The sequence below is a fragment of the Aegilops tauschii genome, chromosome 4 (assembly GCF_002575655.3).
Source record: "Aegilops tauschii subsp. strangulata cultivar AL8/78 chromosome 4, Aet v6.0, whole genome shotgun sequence".
Lineage (NCBI taxonomy): Eukaryota > Viridiplantae > Streptophyta > Magnoliopsida > Poales > Poaceae > Aegilops > Aegilops tauschii.
The window spans coordinates 175,238,513-175,257,315 of record NC_053038.3 but is presented as its reverse complement, the minus strand read 5'-3'; positions in this window follow the sequence as shown (position 1 = coordinate 175,257,315).

Genomic DNA, 18,803 nt, shown 5'->3' with positions numbered 1-18,803 from the left:
ACAACAACGATTCAACTGTTACTTGTTGCGGTAGTTGAACCCCTTATCCTCTGCATGACCTGTCATTGCCACAGTAAATAGATGAAACCCACTAGCATGAGTAGGAGTTGTTTGAGCCCTGATGTGCCTACTCATTCATGCTTGTTTGTCATGCCTGCTATTGCTTAGAGTTGTGTCAGGTCTGATTCATCGGGGATGAATTGGAAAGTTGTGAACATGTCCTACTGTGTGTGAGCCAAGTGTGTGAACACGATTTGGTAAAGGTAGCGGTGAGAGGCCATGTAGGAGTACATGGTGGGTTGTCTCATTGAAGCCGTCCTCAGGAACTGAGTTCTGTGTTTGTGATCCATGATACAGTTACTACCACGCATTGGGCCCGAAACCAATGGACCCTCTCGGCTTCTTAATCACCCTTGTCCTCTGTCCAGGAGTTGCAAGTAGTTTCTGGTGTTTGTAGTATGCTGGAGGCCGTGGACAGCGCTGACCGAGGGGTGGGCTGTGATGCGGTAGGCATGTGGCACGGTGTACCGGGCGCCCGTTTGGTGTCTCGGGAACCCTGCACACATCGTTCGGGGCCGTATGTGGAAACCTCGGCCTGACTCCCTGCGGATGGAACCTGAATAGGCGATAAACCTGGACTAGAGACTTGAGTGTTTAGGTAGGCTGTGGCCGACTCCCTCGCCAGGCTTCCGCTTGAAGGTTGCCGAGGTACACGACGTGTACATGGTGGTAAGTGGCGAGAGCGTGTGTGACGAAGTACACCCCTGCAGGGTTAACATCATCTATTCGAATAGCCGTGTCCGTGGTAAAGGACTTCTGGGTTGCCTATAACAGTTCATAGACAAGTGAAAGTGGATACTCTAAAATGCGCAAGATAAGCGTGAGTGCTATGGATGGCGTTCTCGTAGGGAGACGGGAGCGGGTCCATAGTGGAGTATTGATTTGGTGAATATGTGGACTCGTGTGCGCCACCTCAAAAGAGTTGCTTGCAGTCGTAGTTAGGATAGCCACCGAGTCAAAGCTGGCTTGCTGCAGTTAAACTCCACCACCCCCTTTGTTGATACCGATGCATATGTAGATAGTTCTGATGTAAGTCTTGCTGGGTACATTTGTACTCACGTTTGCTTATTTTATGTTTTGCAGAGAGACGTCAGTCTCGCTAGTAGTTCCGTGTGGACTTCGACGTTTAGCTTGATACCTCAGCTACGATCTTGTGCCCTCGGCAGGATCTAGTAAATAGTCAGGCTTCTCAGCTTTTTTTTCATTTGTAGATGTCTGTACTCAGACATGTTGAGCTTCCGCATGTGCTTTGACTTGTATGCTCTGAATGTTAGGTCATGAGACCCATGTTTGTAATATCTGGCTCTTCGGAGCCTAATGAATAAATACTCTGAGTCGTAGAGTCTTGTTGTGATGCCATGTTGTATTTGCACATATCGAGCATATTGTGTGTATGATTGAAATGCTTGGTATGTGTGGGATCCGACAATCTAGTTGTCTATCCTTAGCAGCCTCTCTTATGGGGAAATGTAGTCTAGTGCCTCCTTGAGCCATAGTAGTCCGCTACAGCCCGGTTCACCGGAGTCCTGCTAGCCCAGCACTACTGCTCCGGAACACTTGACTGGCCGGCATGTGATTCACTTCGTTCCTGTGTCTGTCCCTTCGGGGAAATGTCACGCGGTGACATCCGGAGTCCTGCCTAGCCTGCTATAGCCCGGGTTCCCGGAGTCCTGTTAGCCCAGTGCTACAGCCCGGATTCGCACGCTGCTGACCGACATGTTCGATGTTGATTCATGTATGCCTGTCCCCATACGTTAGTGCCGCTTTGGGTTCACGACTAGCCATGTCGGCCCGGGTTCTCTGTCATATGGATGCTAGCGACATTGTCATATACGCGAGCCAAAAGGCGCAAACGGTCCCGGGCCATGGTAAGGCGACACCCGTGGGAGTACCGTGCGTGAGGCCGCAAAGTGATATGAGGTGTTACAGGCTAGATCGGTGTGACTTGGAATCGGGGTCCCGACATAATCCTTGTTAACCTGTAATTGTCATGCTATTGTTTGTCTTGATTGCTTTGGTTGTTGTGAGCTTGCAAGTACATTCAATGTACTGACCTGGCGTGTCATGCCAGTTTGCAGGTCATACCAGATATGATTGCTTGTTTGTTGTGGATCCCTTGTTTACGCGCTAGGATAAGCGTTCCAGCCAGAGTCCCTGTGGAGTGGAGTTCATCACCGTCGTCGATGTTCCGCTGCCAGTAGTCATTCCACTGCGTCGTGTTGTTCTGCTGCTTGCATAGAGCAACCGTGGCACGCATAGCGTCGCCGTGCCGATGTAATCCCCTTGTACCCCAATAGATTGCAATAAAGAGCTGATTTGTTCTATGCTAAGTAGTGCCGTATTCCAGAAGACATCTCGTCGATCTCTAGGCTGGAATACGGGGCTTTCCGGTTTCTCTGAGCCAGGGTGCCACAGGCTTGGTATCAGAGCAGGTCTGGCTGTAGGACTCCCTAGCCAGTGCGAACGTTAGAATGTGGTAGTATAGAGCCCCGTTGGTTTATTGCACTTGATTGCTGCATTTTTTTGTTGCATAGCATGCATATAGATCATTTTCTTGTCGCTAATGGTTAATCTTGTGAGTGCAGGTGGCGTCGTTTTCGATCCACTACCTGCACCCTCTTTCTTAGCATTCCCGCTCTCCGGTGCTCGGCGTCATCTCTATCCCAGCAGAGTGATGCCATGGTACCAAGTGTTCCATACAACATTTGCGGGAGTTATGCTCGGATATCGCGTCGATATCTTTCCGTCACTCACCCATATCGTTTCAGTGATAGACTCGTCTCTATCCCGAATCGTGCCATCCATCTCGTCCCTTTGGCAACCCTCACTGATACTTGTTATCGGAAAAGGGCAATGCCATCAAGCCTTGCTTTTCCTCCCCTATATTGCCTCATCATCCCATTCTTTGGACATGTACGATTCCCTTTCGTACGGTTGATGATGATGTAGTCATGACTTCCGTGTCTCGCTGCATGATCGCCAAGTCCGTCCTTGCTTTTGTATCGATCCAGATCCAGCCGGTGTTCAGCCAGCGCTTGGTATAGCCTTGGTTACACCAACCCTTTCCACACATGGATCTCACTTTCGTGCACACCGTCACAACATATTAGTCCGTAATACCGGAGTTTCCACGATATTTGTGTGGTTAGGTGTGCATGCATATTATTGTGTGAGTAGCAGTAATATGTGTTGATTGCTTTATTTTGGTTGCATGCTTGTGTGCCTTTGTTTCGTCGTTCCTTTGTTTCTTTATTTGGGCCTTCGGTGTTACAAATTTTCCCCCTTATTAAAGTTGCTCATCAACCGACACCGGACCCGAAGAATCAGCAATGAGTTCAAATGTTTGGAAGCTCAGCTAAACAAGAATGGAATTATCAGCAGACAACAGTGAAATTGGGAAAATCTTGGCTGAACGCAAAAGAAATCCTGGATCGACTGTCAGTATCAAGTTTGCGTCAGTATGGAATTCTCAGCCGACTGCATTGAGATCTGGGGATATCTGATCATGATACGGATAATCAAGTTTGCCTCAGTGTGCACTCTTCATGGCAGTAATGATCAGATCATCAAGAAGATAAGCTATATGCAAGACCAATAGTGCAATTTCAGTCAAAGGTATGGTTCAGATGCAAGGTTTGATTCTTCGTGGAGGATGATTTTGAAACATGATATGCCCGAAAGAAAGCAAGGATATACTCAGAAAGGAGGATGGCCCAGCAATTCCTGTTTCAGCACGGAGCCTAGTCTTCCTCGGCAAGATACTCTCAATGGTTTTCAGCATAAGCCATCCAATCGTCCTCAGTACGGCACTGGTGCAAGATAGTACAATGTGAATTGATAGCAGATGGCAGAATCAGATCCGCAACAGCTGGTCAGAAGCAAGAACCAGTCAGAACACAAGTCTGCCTCGGGAATCAGATTCTCAGATATATGTGAAGGAAGCCAGATATACAGCTCAGTGTGACAAAGGACTATGAGGATTGATGACAACACTGAGCTCTGTACAAGTACCAGTGAACCTGGAAGATGATCTTGATGAGCCCTTGTCTCCTTTTCTTCAGTGCCAGCACCACGCCAGTGATCTGAGCTGTTTTTAGCTATCCGGGGTGGATGCCGATTTTCATTTCTCTCTTCAACGACTGTCATGAGTTCTGAGCTGCTTTTCGGCCGTATCATACAGCTGTTGAGTTTCTTTTTGTGACAGTAGCCCTATAGCTTCTTTTGGCTATTTTAGGGAGCTGCCACTTTCTTCTTATCAACCCGGTCTCATGTTCTGAGCTGCTTTTCAGCCGTCCTGAGCCGTGGTTGAGTTATTTCAGTAATGTCCCAGATCTGAGTTGTAAAGACCGTTCTGGTGGCTACTGATTTCTTTGCCGATTTCTTGCAAGGGTTCGGATGATCATTTTCCTACGGTCAGAACTTGAGAAGTGTTGAACCAGCCATTTAATGGATTACCATGTCAGAAGATGCGGATAAGAGTACATCTGTCAGAATATTGCACCCGACAGAACCTATGGTCACACGAAGAAGCAATATGACCCCGCTCCTTCACCCAAGGATCCAGGCAAGGAAAACAGTAATGAAGGAGCCAGACTGATAATTGTTGCAAGACCCACATGGTGCAGATACCCCGAACAGTCTAAGTCAATATGGATCACCATGGATATTCACCTAAAGGGTCTGCTCGGTTTTGGATGGTGAATAACAGTCTGGAAGCATGTGCCCTCACTTATGTGAAGCGTCAATGGATAGCCTGTCATGGACAAAATTCTTTCACGAGATTCACAGTCAGTCAAGTATGCGGATACTATCATATAAGGTCATACCCCTTTATGCTGGTTAGGACAGGCGGCAGTCAAATATTTGGAATGAATCTGAGACTCAAGACAGTGGAGCCAGTCAGCATGATTCAGAAATTCCTGCGATAAGTCAGAATCTGTCAGGAAAAATGGTTATGCCTCAACTCACTGTTTGGAACCCGAGGGCTTTGCATTTAGTGGAGAAACCCAATGCAAGGAGTCAGAGCTTGGGTGTTCATCAGGACAGATCGGATCACCAATTCATGGACAGTTGTCAGTACAGACACAACCATTGGAAGTCACTCTCGGATTTGTGAGACAGGCAGATATTTCAGTCATGGTAATCTCAGCTAAGTCAGCACATATGAACAGAATTGGAGCCAGTATAAGCAGAACATGTGAGTTAAGATCTGTCTGGATATGGATACAGTGAAGCAAGCAACCCTAGAGCCAGTCAGGTCAGCCAGATGAAGAATTTAATGGGAACAATCAACAAAGGAAAAAGGATACCCGAGTTGGAAACGGTTTCCTTAAGGCAGTATATTCATACTTGTTCCCGGAGCAACCAAATCTCGAGGACCAGATTTCTTTAAGGGGGGAAGGTTTGTCACAGCCTGATTTTTGGCCCTTTCTTTTTCATTTGATTTTCTGAGGTTTTTGCTTGAGTTTTCTTGTTTCCATGGCTATGAGGTCTGGAAACTGAAGAAGATGATCTCTTGTTTATTTCCAGAGTGGCTTGTCATCCTCAAATCCTTCCCTAGATCATATCATTTCCATCCTAGCCCAATCCCAATAATCTTCTTATTGGGAATATTCCTTTTCTATTAAAGGAATCATCCTTTTTGCCCTAGGTTGTGAAGCAACCTATATTTCCATCACTCCTAAAATTCCCAAATAATTCTCATAAATTGTTTGGGTCATATCTTCCTCAAATATGGCAAAATAATTCATTTTCCCTATTTATCATCATGCTCAAATAATTCATTTCCTATTCTGTCCTAAATGTCACATTGTGAAGCAAGTGCTATTTTCCTTTTTCCAAGTGGCCTCAAACTCATTGGACACCTTTTCATGTCCATGTCATTGCCACATGCCAAAATGCAACCTCATTTGCCTAGTAGTCATTTAATTATGATTTTCCAAAGTTACTGTCCAGAAAGAAACTTTGTGAAGGAGGTACAAGCTAGGCATATCCAAATGAGTTGCACTTTTGCATGGACCTTCATACCATCAAGTAATAGACCTCCACCAAAGTTGAGCTCATTTAATGCCTCCATGTGAGCACAGCTTCAAATCTTTGATTCTGCCCAAAATTTCAGTTTGTGAAGCAAGTATATTTTATCTTGCTTCATTATGGCTGTAAATTTTTCTAGGCCTTCTCCCATCCATATAAACTCCCTCCACCAAGTTGTGGCTCAATCCATTTAGCCATTTTCCCTCTAGAATTTCTGCAAGTTTCTGGTCAGTGGGGATGTTTGTGAAGGAAGTACCATTTTGGTTTATCCAAATGGTGCGAAACATTTTTCAGCATCTTCATATGACCAAATAACCCTGCCATGCCAAATTTTAGCTCATGTGGCTTCTCCATTTGAGTGCACCATCATGATCTTCATTCTGGACCAGATTACTTAGTTGTAAAGAAACTATATTAATTATTGGTCCATTTCCATCCAAAATTCACAGGATCGTAGTCCTTCCTATCCTAAACACCCCAGAAAACTCCATTTGACCCAATTAGCTCCTTGTTGATCAGCAGTACTCAGCCAAAACTGATACAACAAACTTCAGGCGATCACTCACATCTCTCCTTGGCACTTATGCGTGATCCATCACCTCCATCAGCCTCTAGTATGTAAGGACTAAACACTAGACAACGTTTCGCTGCCTCTTGCATCCCCTGCTTGCCTGGCGCAGTGGTGACCGCATCGTTTGCGGGTCTGTGCACGCGCTCTGGCAGCGTTGGCCGCGCTCTAGGCGTCGGGACGCGTCGGCCAGCTCTGCCTCGACGGTTTTCTTGCGTTCGAAAGTGCCGACCTGACTCCCCCTCCCTCTCACGTCGCCCTCGACCTGTTTCCCCCTCTCCAAGCCTCCTCGTCGGAGCTAGACGCCGTGCGTCCACGGGCGCACAGTGCCGACAAGGCATTAATGGCGCCGTGGCTTCTTCCCTCTCTTGTCCCCAAGCACATCTCGTCTCCGTGACCGTCATCCACTTCCCCCTCGTCGCCGTTCAAGCTTGGCCACAAGCACACGCGTCCGCGGCACCGGACACGCATCCGCGGCGGCACCCGAGCTCGAACCGCCTTGCCACGGCTATATAAGCCAGCCCCGACCCCTCCCGAGCTCACCACTCGACCTTACACACTCCTAGCTACCTCCCCGGCCACCCAAATGAGCTCAAAGAGCTCTCTGGTTCCCCCCATGGCCGCCGTGCCTGCATCGTTCTCGGCCTAATTTCACTCAATGACGAGCCCCTCTCTCCTCCTCTCCACCTCCAGTAGTTTCCCCATAGTCCAGCGCCCCTCCTCCACCCCTCAGCCCGGTGCCGGAGTGCTCGTGGCCGCGTGCCCCAAGATCAACCGCCACCGCTGCCCTCGGCCTCCGCGAGCTGCCATCACTCCTGGCCTCCCCAGCGCCTGCTGCTAGTCCAGGAGGGAGCAGCACTCCGTTCCACGCCCGCCGGTGGTCCCAGCTCCACCGGGGACGGCCGAAGCTGCCCGGGCCATCGCCGGCGCCGCGCGGCCTCGCCTCTCCCCTGCTTCTATCGAGAGGAAGAAGGAGACTAGCGGGAGGAGAGAGAGAGAGAGCACCGCGGGACCCACCTGTAAGCGAGCCAGGAGCCGGCCCCGCGTTGACCCCGCCCACGCTGACGTGGATAAGTGGAAGCGTATTCGCGAGAATGTGTTTTCTCTTTCCGAAGGAGTATTTTCTTGCGGCTTAGGCGAGGAATGCGCTTTCCCCTCGGGAAAGCGTATTTTTTCAAAACCGTTTCTGCCTTATCCACTCAGGGGCCTGTTTGTAGAAATATTTTTACAGATTGGTACCTGGACTTCAACTCTTCACATATTTTCAACCGTAATTCCAAACAAGGTGAAACCAACGCCCACGTCTTCGTCTCTTCGAGCCAGAACTTTTGGTGACATTTTCACCATGTTTCAACATTCTAAAAATGACCTTTTTGCCCTTGCCCCTAATCAGCCCCCTTCGAGAGCGAAACCTTTCCGGTGATTCTTTCTGCGATATTTCTGCACTTCTCCCTGGAGCTTTCTTCATCCCCAGGCAAGCCACAACCACCATTTGCATGATAGCCATGCAGAAGCATTGGTTTCCAACTTGAATCTTTAATAACTGCCTGTTTGTTTTGCTACTGTTGTTGGTATTTCGGTTATGCTTATGGATCGGTGTTTACCGTGATGCTATGTTTTCTTGCACTCTGTTATTTTGTTCTTCATGCTAGTATTATATTGGCCATGCTTGGTAATAGTACATGTTAGTGATGGTCTTCGGTGCACGACGATCGTCTATTCCGAGTACCGTTGTTCTGCATGTTCCTTCGCACCAAGTTGATTAAATACTTGCATGGTAGTTTAACGTTATGTTATTGCATGGTATTTATTGTTGATGCTAGTGGTCAGGTTATGCTATGAGTAGTGTTCTAGTTGAGATATTCATGCTCGTCAGCATGTCGTGCTCATCTGGATAGATGATTAAATGTTGTTGTTATGCTCGTTGATTATGTTGCACCCCCATGCTTATTTGATATCATGTTCATGCATTATAGTTGCATTATGTTATTTTATCACGGCTCACCATATCGATCTGACCAGTGCAACCACGTTTGCCTTATGGGAAGGCCCTAACTGGGTCTATTGTCATGCCCCTCACCGGTGCCTCCCGCGAGGGAAGGTTATGCGCGGGCGCTACCTTGGCCAGGTAGGACGGCATAAGCCTTGTGTGCCCATGTTTGGTTTTGAGCTCATGTCCCCGTTTGGGACCGTTTTGCCACGACGGTGGCCATTGGTGCCTTTGGTAGGCACGGGGCCACCCAGGACTTAGCCCAAAGGGGAGTTAGTTGGAGTGGCCGGGAGAGCGTCATGGCAGTAGATCGGTTTTGTCGGAACGCTTTGGTCCACCCGTATGGGAGTGCGAGGCCAGGGATCCGTGGTGTGGGTATAGTGTGCTAACCTCTACAGAGTGTGTGTGTGTTAAATCTATCGATTGCCGCGCCCGCGGATATGGGCCCAGTTCGTGTCGGTCACACTATGGGTCAACAGTAATAATAATAATTTGATTAATAACAACCCTGGTTCGATGATGAAAGAAGTTGGTTGATATTTATGTGATCGTGAGAGGATCACTGTGATATCGTGAATACCGACTTGTTGGATATTTGTGATGTTATGCAAGAGTCAAGGGTAAAGGTCAAGCTCCTTGTGGTCACAAATGATTACTACGGTATTGTTAATACCAAGCTTCACTGGATCCTCAGATGATTGTGTGATATCCGTGATGGTTACGAGGTAACCCGAACAGAGTAAGTTGGTGCATGATAGTTTCATCATGTTGCATGCTAGTATCATCATGTTCATATGTTTATGCCATGCTCGTATTGTTCTAGCTGTATCATCTTGTTGATGTTAATCCTTGTTAACCTGTAATTGACATGCTATTGTTTGTCTTGATTGCTTTGGTTGCTGTGAGCTTGCAAGTACATTCAATGTACTGACCTGGCGTGTCATGCCAGTTTGCAGGTCATGCCAGATATGATTGCTTGTTTGTCGTGGGTCCCTTGTTTGCGCGCTAGGATAAGCGTTCCAGCCAGAGTCCCTGCGGAGTGGTGTTCATCACCGTCGTTGCTGTTCTGCTGCCAGTAGTCATTCCACTGCGTCGTGTTGTTCTGCTGCTTGCATAGAGCAACCGTGGCAGGCATAGCGTCGTCGTGCCGATGTAATCCCCTTGTACCCCAATATATTGCAATAAAGAGCTAATTTGTTCTATGCTAAGTAGTGCCATATTCTAGAATACATATCCTTGATCTCTGGGCTGGAATACGGGGCGTTCCGGTTTCTATGGGATGGGGTGCCACAGCGGCCCGAGGTCCAGTAAGAGCCCCTGAGGCGCGATGCTCAGGAGGTCCCCTTTAGCGCTCAAGTAGACGTGGTAAGGTAAGAAAGGGAGGTGACGTTGCCGCAACAGGACTGCGGCGTGCGTGACCCTTAGGCTCCAGCGATTAGCCAATCTGAGCGTGAGAGTTATCTTGGCAGTTTGGGGATGATTCCTTGCGATGCGCCGCGTTAATGGGTAGCTAGGCCAGGCCCGTGTGAGCCTCCCCCTCTTCTCCACGCTCTCCTTTATGCTCTAGGTCCTTAGGTCCCAACCCTCAAGCGAGCTCAGCCACCGCTGGTATGCCAGGTCACGTGCCGTGGTCCAGGCCAGGGGGTGAGGGCTGGAGAGCCAGTAGGAGCTCCTGGGTCACGATGCTCAGGAAGCCCCCTTTTGACGTCGAAGCGGATTGCATGGGAGAAGAGGGAGCTCGCGGTGCCGCTTGCTGTCATTCTCATGAGATTCCTGCGAGCCAGCACAAGGAGAAACACAGTTTGCTATTATGGTTGCCAGTCCGCCGCCGGTTGCCTCGCGAGGAGACGAAGGCACTGAGGGCATGGTGAGGTGACGCGCGCGGGGCGTGCCGCGAGCCAGAGCTCGGCCGCTCAGATTTGTCGACCTTGCAGGGACGGACCCGTGCACAAGCGCCGTGCCAGCGTGAGCTGCCCCCGTGGGGGGTGAGAGTCAAACAGGTGATAATCATAGGCAGATTGAGCATGGGAAGCATACTGGCTTAGGTAAATGCAGGGAAGATACACGCCACCGGGTCCGGCCCGAGCGGCTTGGGGATGATGCAGCCCGAGGGGCGCCCCCAGCAAGGTAAGCTAAAGACATAAGAAAAAAGGGGTACATGCCACAGGGACGAACCCACGCGGCCTGGGAATGATGCAGCCCGAGGGGCGCTCCCAGCAAAACAAACTTGGAAAATGTCACCTCGTTCTGTCGATGAAGGGGTGTCGGGGCAGCTGAAGGTACGCGGCGAAGGAATTGCTCCTCACGAGCAACCGGGGCCCTGAGCCTCGGGATGCTCTGGGGGTCCAGGTGGTTCCCTGAGGATCATCTCCATCTTCGTCAGGACGACATGATGCCTAGCCTCCTGAGCTGCCAGGGCACGCGGCAAGTTGCACTGATAGGCGGACGACACGCTTGATAGGCTAAAAGGCATGCAAACATAGCAGTGCAGTGGACCCTCGCAGCGGCCCACGCGCAAAGGCCAGAAGGGCTCCTGAGATGCGGCCCTGTTGAGCCCTGGGACGTCGATTTAGACACGCAGCCCAACATCCTCGCCTGGATGGGGAGCTGCGCCTGGCGAGCGGCGGCCACCGTGCATGGCCCTTGCGTCTTGCAGTTCCTGAGTGGTCCTGGTGATGAACTCCTGAGCGGTGGGCGCTCCTCGCCCTGTGTTCTCCTGAGGGAAACACGCCGTGAAGCACGCCTCCAAGTGGTGCCCGAGCGCCTCCCTCGTGATGTTGGCAAGGTGTGAGGCCCTCGAAAAGAGAGCCCCTGAGCCCTGCCCGAGGAGGGCGCCGGGCGCGCCTTCCTATGCGATGGAGGGAGACGCCCCTGGTGCGGGCGCTGAGCCTGATGAGGTTCCAGTTGCGTCGCCACCCTCCTCAGGTCCTGCACGGCGCAGCTGCTTCTTCTTCTTGGGGATGGCCTCAGGAGGGCACTCGCCCTTGCTATCAGGGTCGCTGATTGCTGCAGCTTGAAAGGCACGCTCAAGGGAGTACACCGCATCTCTTCCTTCGCATCGGACCGTGATGATTCCGCCGCTTGCTGGCATCTTGAGGACATTGTAGCCGTGATGGGTCACTGCCATGAACTTGGCTAGGGCTGGGTACCCGAGGATGGCATTGTACGGCAGACGGATGTGCGCGACGTCGAAGTCGATGAGCTCGGTGCGGTAGTTCTTGCGTTCCCCGAAGGTGACAGGGAGGCGGACCTGCCCTATCGGTGTGGTGGAACCGTCGGTCACTCCTGAGAAAGGCTTGGTGGGCTGAAGCTGATCATACGACACTTGGAGGTTGTCGAACGTGTCGACGGACAGGACGTTGAGCCCTGCGCCGCCATTGATGAGGGTCTTGGTAACTTGCACGTTGCTGATGACTGGGGAGCAAAGCATCGGGAGGGCGCCTGCGGTAGCCGCGCACTTGAGCTGATCTGTCGAACTGAAGGTGATGGCGCACATGGACCACCTGAGCGGGCGTGTGGCCTCAAGCTTGGGGAGGAAGGCATTCACTTCACGAGCAAACTGTTCGAAGATATGCTGTGAGGCTGGGGCCTGAGCTCCGCCCAAGATGCAGGCGATAGCACGGGGCTCCTGGAAGCCCCCGGCCCCCTCATCTTGATGATGGTCTTCATTCCTTCTTGGCAGCGACGGTAGAGGAGGAAGACCGGCGTTGCCTTGAGGACGATCCTCACGAGGCTGATCCCTCCAGGCGCCCTCGCGAGGCTGATCCTGCCAGCGGTCCTCACGAGTCTGGTCGCGCCACTCCTGGCGCGGGCCACCGTCGTCCCAACGTCCGCCACCGCGTCCTCCTCCTCGGTCGTATCCCCGGTCGTTGCGCTCGGGGCGTCGACCGAAGCGTCCTTCTCGAATGGTTCTGAGCTCTTGACAGTCGCTGGTGTTGTTGGTATGCAGGTTATGGAAGGCGCAGAACAGTCGGCTGCTCTTGGATGACTCAGGCTAGTCTCTGCCGCGCTTGGTGTCCGGCTCTGTCGCGAGCATGGCTGCTCCCTTGCGCTTCACGTCCTTGGCCTTGGCTTTCTTCTCCTCCAGGTCTGCAGCCGGGAGCTTAAGGAGGGAGAGGCGCCCTTCCTCAGCTCTTGCACATTTGGTCGCCAGGTTGAACAGCTCCAGGGATGTGCACAGCTCCTCGTGGATAGCGAGCTCTTCCTTCATCTTGATGTCACGGACGCCATCAGAGAATGCGGAGATGATGGCCTCGTCTGTCACCTTGGGGATCTTGAGGCGAACGTTGTTGAAACGCTGGATGTACTTCTGGAGGGTCTCTCCTGGTTGTTGCTTGACGCGGTGCAGGTCACCCGTGGCCGGCAGGAGATGGCGAGTGCCTGGAAGTTGGCGATGAAGCGGTTGTGCATCTCCTCCCAGGAGGAGATCGAGCCCGGAGGCAGGTTCAGGAGCCACGAACAAGCGCCGTCCTTGAGCGCCATAGGGAACCAGTTCTCCATGACTTTCTCATCGCTGTTGGCCGCCTCGATGCTCAGATTGTAGAGCTGCAGGAACTCCGCGGGGTCGGGGTGCCGTCGTAGCGAGGAGGCAGATCTGGCTTGAACTTGCCCGGCCAGGCGACGCTACGCAGCTCGGGGGTGAAGGCATGGCAGCCGGCTGTGGTCACCGGGGCCCGTCTTGGAGGTGGAGCTTGGTCTTGACGCCCACGCGCCGCTATGGCGAGCGGCACGGGGCCCTGCCATGGCAAACGATCCTGGCGTGGTGGTGGGAGGAGTGGCAGAGCGTTCTCTTGCGGTCGAGGGACTTCTTGACAGCTTCTTTCTTCACGCGCGGGCGCCGGACGCGGTGGGTCGCGCGGCAGAGCCGCACGCCTTGGCGCCAGGGCGCCGTCTTGGTGCAGAGGTGCTGGAGGCGCTCCGTGAGCTACGTCACCCGTAGCTGGCGGAGGGCGAGGCAGAGAGAGGGACGGCGTAGGGGAGCCCCCTCCGGCGCGGACAAGCTCAGCGATGCGGTCAAGCCAGTCCTCGGAGAGGTCGTCGAATGGGCGGTAGCGCAGGAGCTCGTGCGCTATGAGGAGCGCGGCCCGTGCGTCTATGGGAGCGCGACGAGCGTGGGACGACGAACCAGCGGGAGTCGGCGATGGAGTGGCGGTGTGGCCGTCCCGCCGCACCGAGGGGTGCATCGTGGATGCTTGCTGCTCGTTCCCCGCCGGGCCGGTGGCGGCATTGGCGGCAGGCGACGGAGAGCGACCGGGTAGCCCACCGACAGGGGCCGTCTGAGCAATGCGGGTGGCGAGGATAGCCCGGCGCTCGGCGCGGGCGCGGCGTGCATCCGCCATGGAGACGACGAAGCGACGTGGCGCGGAGTGACGGAAGGGAAGCTTCGGTGCACCCCTACCTGGCGCCCAAGATGTTGGATCATGGGTTCCGGCAAAACCCTTAAGGTTCGAACTCTGGGGTGCGCGCGAAGTTCTTTCCCTCCTACCAATCCACGCCCTAGCTTGCTAAGATCTCGCGGACGAACTCGACAAACTCATAGCACAAGAGACACAAGATTTATACTGGTTCGGGCCACCGTTGTGGTGTAATACCCTACTCCTGTGTGGTGGTGGTGGATTGCCTCTTGGGCTGATGATGAACAGTACAAGGGGAAGAACAGCCTCCTGAGGTTGAGGTGTTCTTGTGCTTGGTGTGTGGCTAAGGATCAGATGAGATGCCTCTAAATGAGTTATCTCCCCATCAGTTGTCTCCTACGGTGGTGGCTAGTTCTACTTATATAGGCCCTGGTCCTATCCCCAAATATTGAGCGGGAAGGGAGCCAACAATGGCCTATTTGAAAGGGGACAGCTAGTACAGCTTATCCTGACAAAAGCGGTCTTCGCCTGCAAAAGGCTCTGGTGGTGATGCCGCCTTGGGCTCCATGGTGACCTCCGTCTTGCCGTCCTGCTGGTATTGGTCTCATTGCATTGATATGGAAACCTTTGCTTGACACCTCGGTACTCCGCGCCTGCGCTTTCCTCCTTAGCACCAAAGAGGAAATAAAGACGCTACGCGCGGTGGCGCCCGCCAGGCGCCCGCCTGATCTTGATCATCATGGCTCACATCACGAGAACCTCGCGAGGTTTGCCTTGCCTTGATATCTCTTCCCCTCACGAGCCAACCTGGTGAGGCCGCTCCTGAGGAGGTCTTGTGTCGTCCGCCTCACGAGGCTTGGCCCCTCGCGAGGGTCTTGAATGCCTTGTTGATGAAGATGGGCCGTCCAAGCCTACTAGCACAGCCACGCCATGGGCCGCAGGCAGGCAAGTCTGGGGACCCCCATTCCCGGAACGCCGACAACCATCTTATTGACTAAGGTGGCCTGCTTATCCGAAATCTGGGCTATTAGTTTTTCAAGATGAGCAAACTGAGATTTCAAACCATAAAATTCCTTAGACATATCATCAAGCTCTTTATTCATGTACTCCATAAAGCCTTTTATTTCTTTAAGCTCGTTTCTAAAGAAATTATTATGCTCAAATTGCAAAGTCTTAAAGCTTCTGACATTGTTTTCAATTTCTTCCAACCTTTTAAGGTGAGGATCAACGGTTTTAGGCACGGCCATTAGGGCAAACAGGCAACAAAAAGCAAGCGAAGAGAGGCGAATGGAAAAGAGGGCGAATAAAACGGCAAGGGTAAAGTGGGGGAGAGGAAAATGAGAGGCAAATGGCAAATAATGTAATGCGAGGGATAAGAGTTGTGATGGGTACTTGGTATGTCTTGACTTGACTTGACTTGGCGTAGATCTCCCGGGCAACGGCACCCCAAATCCTGCTTGCTACATCTTGAGCACTGCGTTGGTTTTCCCTTGAAGAGGAAAGGGTGATGCAGCAAAGTATCATAAGTATTTCCCTCAGTTTTTGAGAACCAAGGTATCAATCTAGTAAGAGACTACACGCAAGTCGCCTCGTACCTACACAAACAAATAAGAACCTTGCAACCAATGCGATAAAGGGGTTGTCAATCCTTTCACGGCCACTTGCAAAAGTGAGATCTGATAGAGATAATAAGATAAATATTTTTGGTATTTTTATGATATAAATTGAAAGTAAATATTGCAAAGTAAAATAAATTGGAAACTTATATGATGGAGAATAGACCCGACGGCCATAGGTTTCACTAGTGGCTTCTCTCAAGATAGCATAAGTATTACGGTGGGTGAAAAAATTACTGTCGAGCAATTGATAGAAAAGTGCATAATTATGAGAATATCTAGGAATGATCATTTATATAGGCATCACGTCCGCGACAAGTAGACCGACATGATTCTGCATCTACTACTATTACTCCACACATCGACCGCTATCCAGCATGCATCTAGAGTATTAAGTTCATAAGAACAGAGTAACACATTAGGCAAGATGACATGATGTAGAGGGATAAACTCAAGCACTATGATATAAAACCCATCTTTTTATCCTCGATGGCAACAATACAATACGTGCCTTGCTGCCCCTGCTGTCACTGGGAAAGGACACCGCAAGATTGGACCCAAAGCTAAGCACTTCTCCCATTGCAAGAAAGATCAATCTAGTAGGCCAAACCAAACCGATAATTCGAAGAGACTTGCAAAGATAACAAATCATACATAAAAGAACTCAGAGGAGATTCAAATATTGTTCATAGATAATCTTGATCATGAACCCACAATTCATCGGATCTGGACAAACACACCACAAAATGAATTACATCGTAGATCTCCAAGAGAATCGAGGAGAACTTTGTATTGAGATCCAAAGAGAGAGAAGAAGCCATCTAGCTAATAACTATGGACCCGAAGGTCTATGGTAAACTACTCACACATCATCGGAGAGGCTATGGTGTTGATATAGAAGCCCTCCGTGATCGATTCCCCCTCCGGCGGAGCGCCGGAAAAGGCCCCAAGATGGGATCTCATGTGTACAGAAGGTTACGGCGATGGAAATAGGGTTTCATGGTGCTCCTGGATGTTTTTGGGGTATATGGTTATATATAGGACGAAGAAGTAGGTTGGTGAAGCTGCGAGGGGCCCACGAAGGTGGGGGGCACGCCTAGGGGGGCAGGCGCGCCTCCCTGCCTCGCGGCCTCCTCGCTTCTTTCTTGACGTCCACTCCAAGTCCCCCGGATCACGTTTGTTCCAAAAATAACTCTCCCGAGGGTTTCATTCCGTTTGGACTCCGTTTGATATTCCTTTCCTGCGAAACACTCAAATAGGTAAAAAAACAGCAATTTGCACTAGGCCTTCGGTTAATAGGTAAAAAAAATTATAGATACGTTGGAGATGTATCACACAGTTAAAAGCAAATAACATGTTTAACGAATTTTATTGTTAATATAATTTCTCTGTTAACATGAATCAATGCCACTATTTGAGAAATGCTACTGTCTTGCTTTCTTTCCCATTTAGATAAGCTAGATGCTTCTTTTTGTGGGCTTCTGTGTCATCTACCGTTATTGACTAGTAATTGTTTCCTTTGCACCTCTATGTCAACAGGGTTATCTACTTCACCTTGTTGCTATTGCCACCTTTTGTTGCACTGCCCAAATAACATTTGTTTTAAGAGTGTTTTGTGCAGTTCAATCAAAATGTCACACCGACAACGTTGCACAATAGGATATCTGACTTCCTATCCATGCTGGCAAATTTGTTTCAGATCTTTTTCTTGTGAGTTGTTTGAATTCCGCGTCATGAGAGGTCAGTACTGGCCTTCTTCCACATGATTGTGCAGTGTGCTTTCATATGTTGTGCTACTTATACGGTAATGTTGCTTCATTTTAGTGAACTGCTCAAAAGGAGACTAGACTTCCAATCTGTATGTGCACCGTAATATCCCACTGAGGTAAGATAATAATATTTCGCAATTGTTGGCCTGTATTCTGCTATTGTCATCAGGAAAGTAATGTTGTTGTTTGGTGCTATAACTTTGCTCCCTAATTGACATGCCAAATCTTACATTGAAGGCAAAGCTTGTCTGTTATTGAACCAAGTGATGAAGGGGAAGAACAAGCGGAAGAAGAACAAAAATGAACTCCCGGTGCTGTAGTGAAGCACTGGAACTGGGATGACAGAAGTAATGATATAATTTTGTATCTTAATTTATTGCTATTGCTAGAACGAGCAATTGTTTTTCCACTGTGATTTGATGCCACTCTTAATGCAATATGTAATTATCTCTACTTGTGCAAACAGGGATCTTGTTTGAAGATAACATATATTTTGTGGAACTGCACAAGAAGATGTTGGAAACATTAAACTAATCAAGGAGTTTATAGTAAGCATGGCAACCACAGTAGATAATAACGGATGGTTCCGGAGACGTGCTTCATCTGCATGCTCTACACAATAAGGCTCCTGACAAAGGTCGGTACCGGCCCACGGTTTCATCCATATGATCGAGCTTTGTCATCTCTATTGGTGTTGTGCTACTGTTTAGCTACTCACTACTAGGGAAATGCCTATACACAGGAGCTTAGTAGTAGCGCTCTTTATAAGAAAACGCTGCTACTACTTATCAGTAGCGCTTTCACGTGGTAAGCGCTGCTACTATGCACATACCAGTAGCGCTGTGTTCACAAAACACGCTACTACTACAACTGCCACACCGTTGCCGGCAAGCCAGGCATAGTAGTAGCACTTTTATGTAGAAAGCGCTACTACTATTAAACGTAGCAGTAGCGCTTTCTACATACAAGCGCTACTACTACGGGCGACTTATCCACACCCACGGGCCGCGCTCGACCTCAGTCCCCCTCACACACTCTCACTCGCGCGCCTCCACCGCGTTCTGTCGCTGCCGCCGTCCCTCGCGCCGGTCTTCTCCCGCCGACCGCCCTCGCCCACGCTGGCTCTCCTCCCCCGCCGGCCACCCTCCCCCGTGCCGGCCTTCTCCCCTGCCGGCCAACCTCCTGTGCCGGCCATCCTCCCTCGCCGGCCGCCCCCCGCGTGCCGGCCGTCCTCCACCGAGAGGTACTCCTCCTCCCTCCTCCCGCCTCCTCCCTCTAGGTTAATTAGGTTAACTAAGTGAACTGCCTAGGTTAATTTGGTCTACTAAATAGGTTAATTAGATGTTTTTTAGATGCTTGGTTAACTAATTTGGTTAACTAAGTAGATGTTAATTAGGTTAGGGCAGTAGTGGT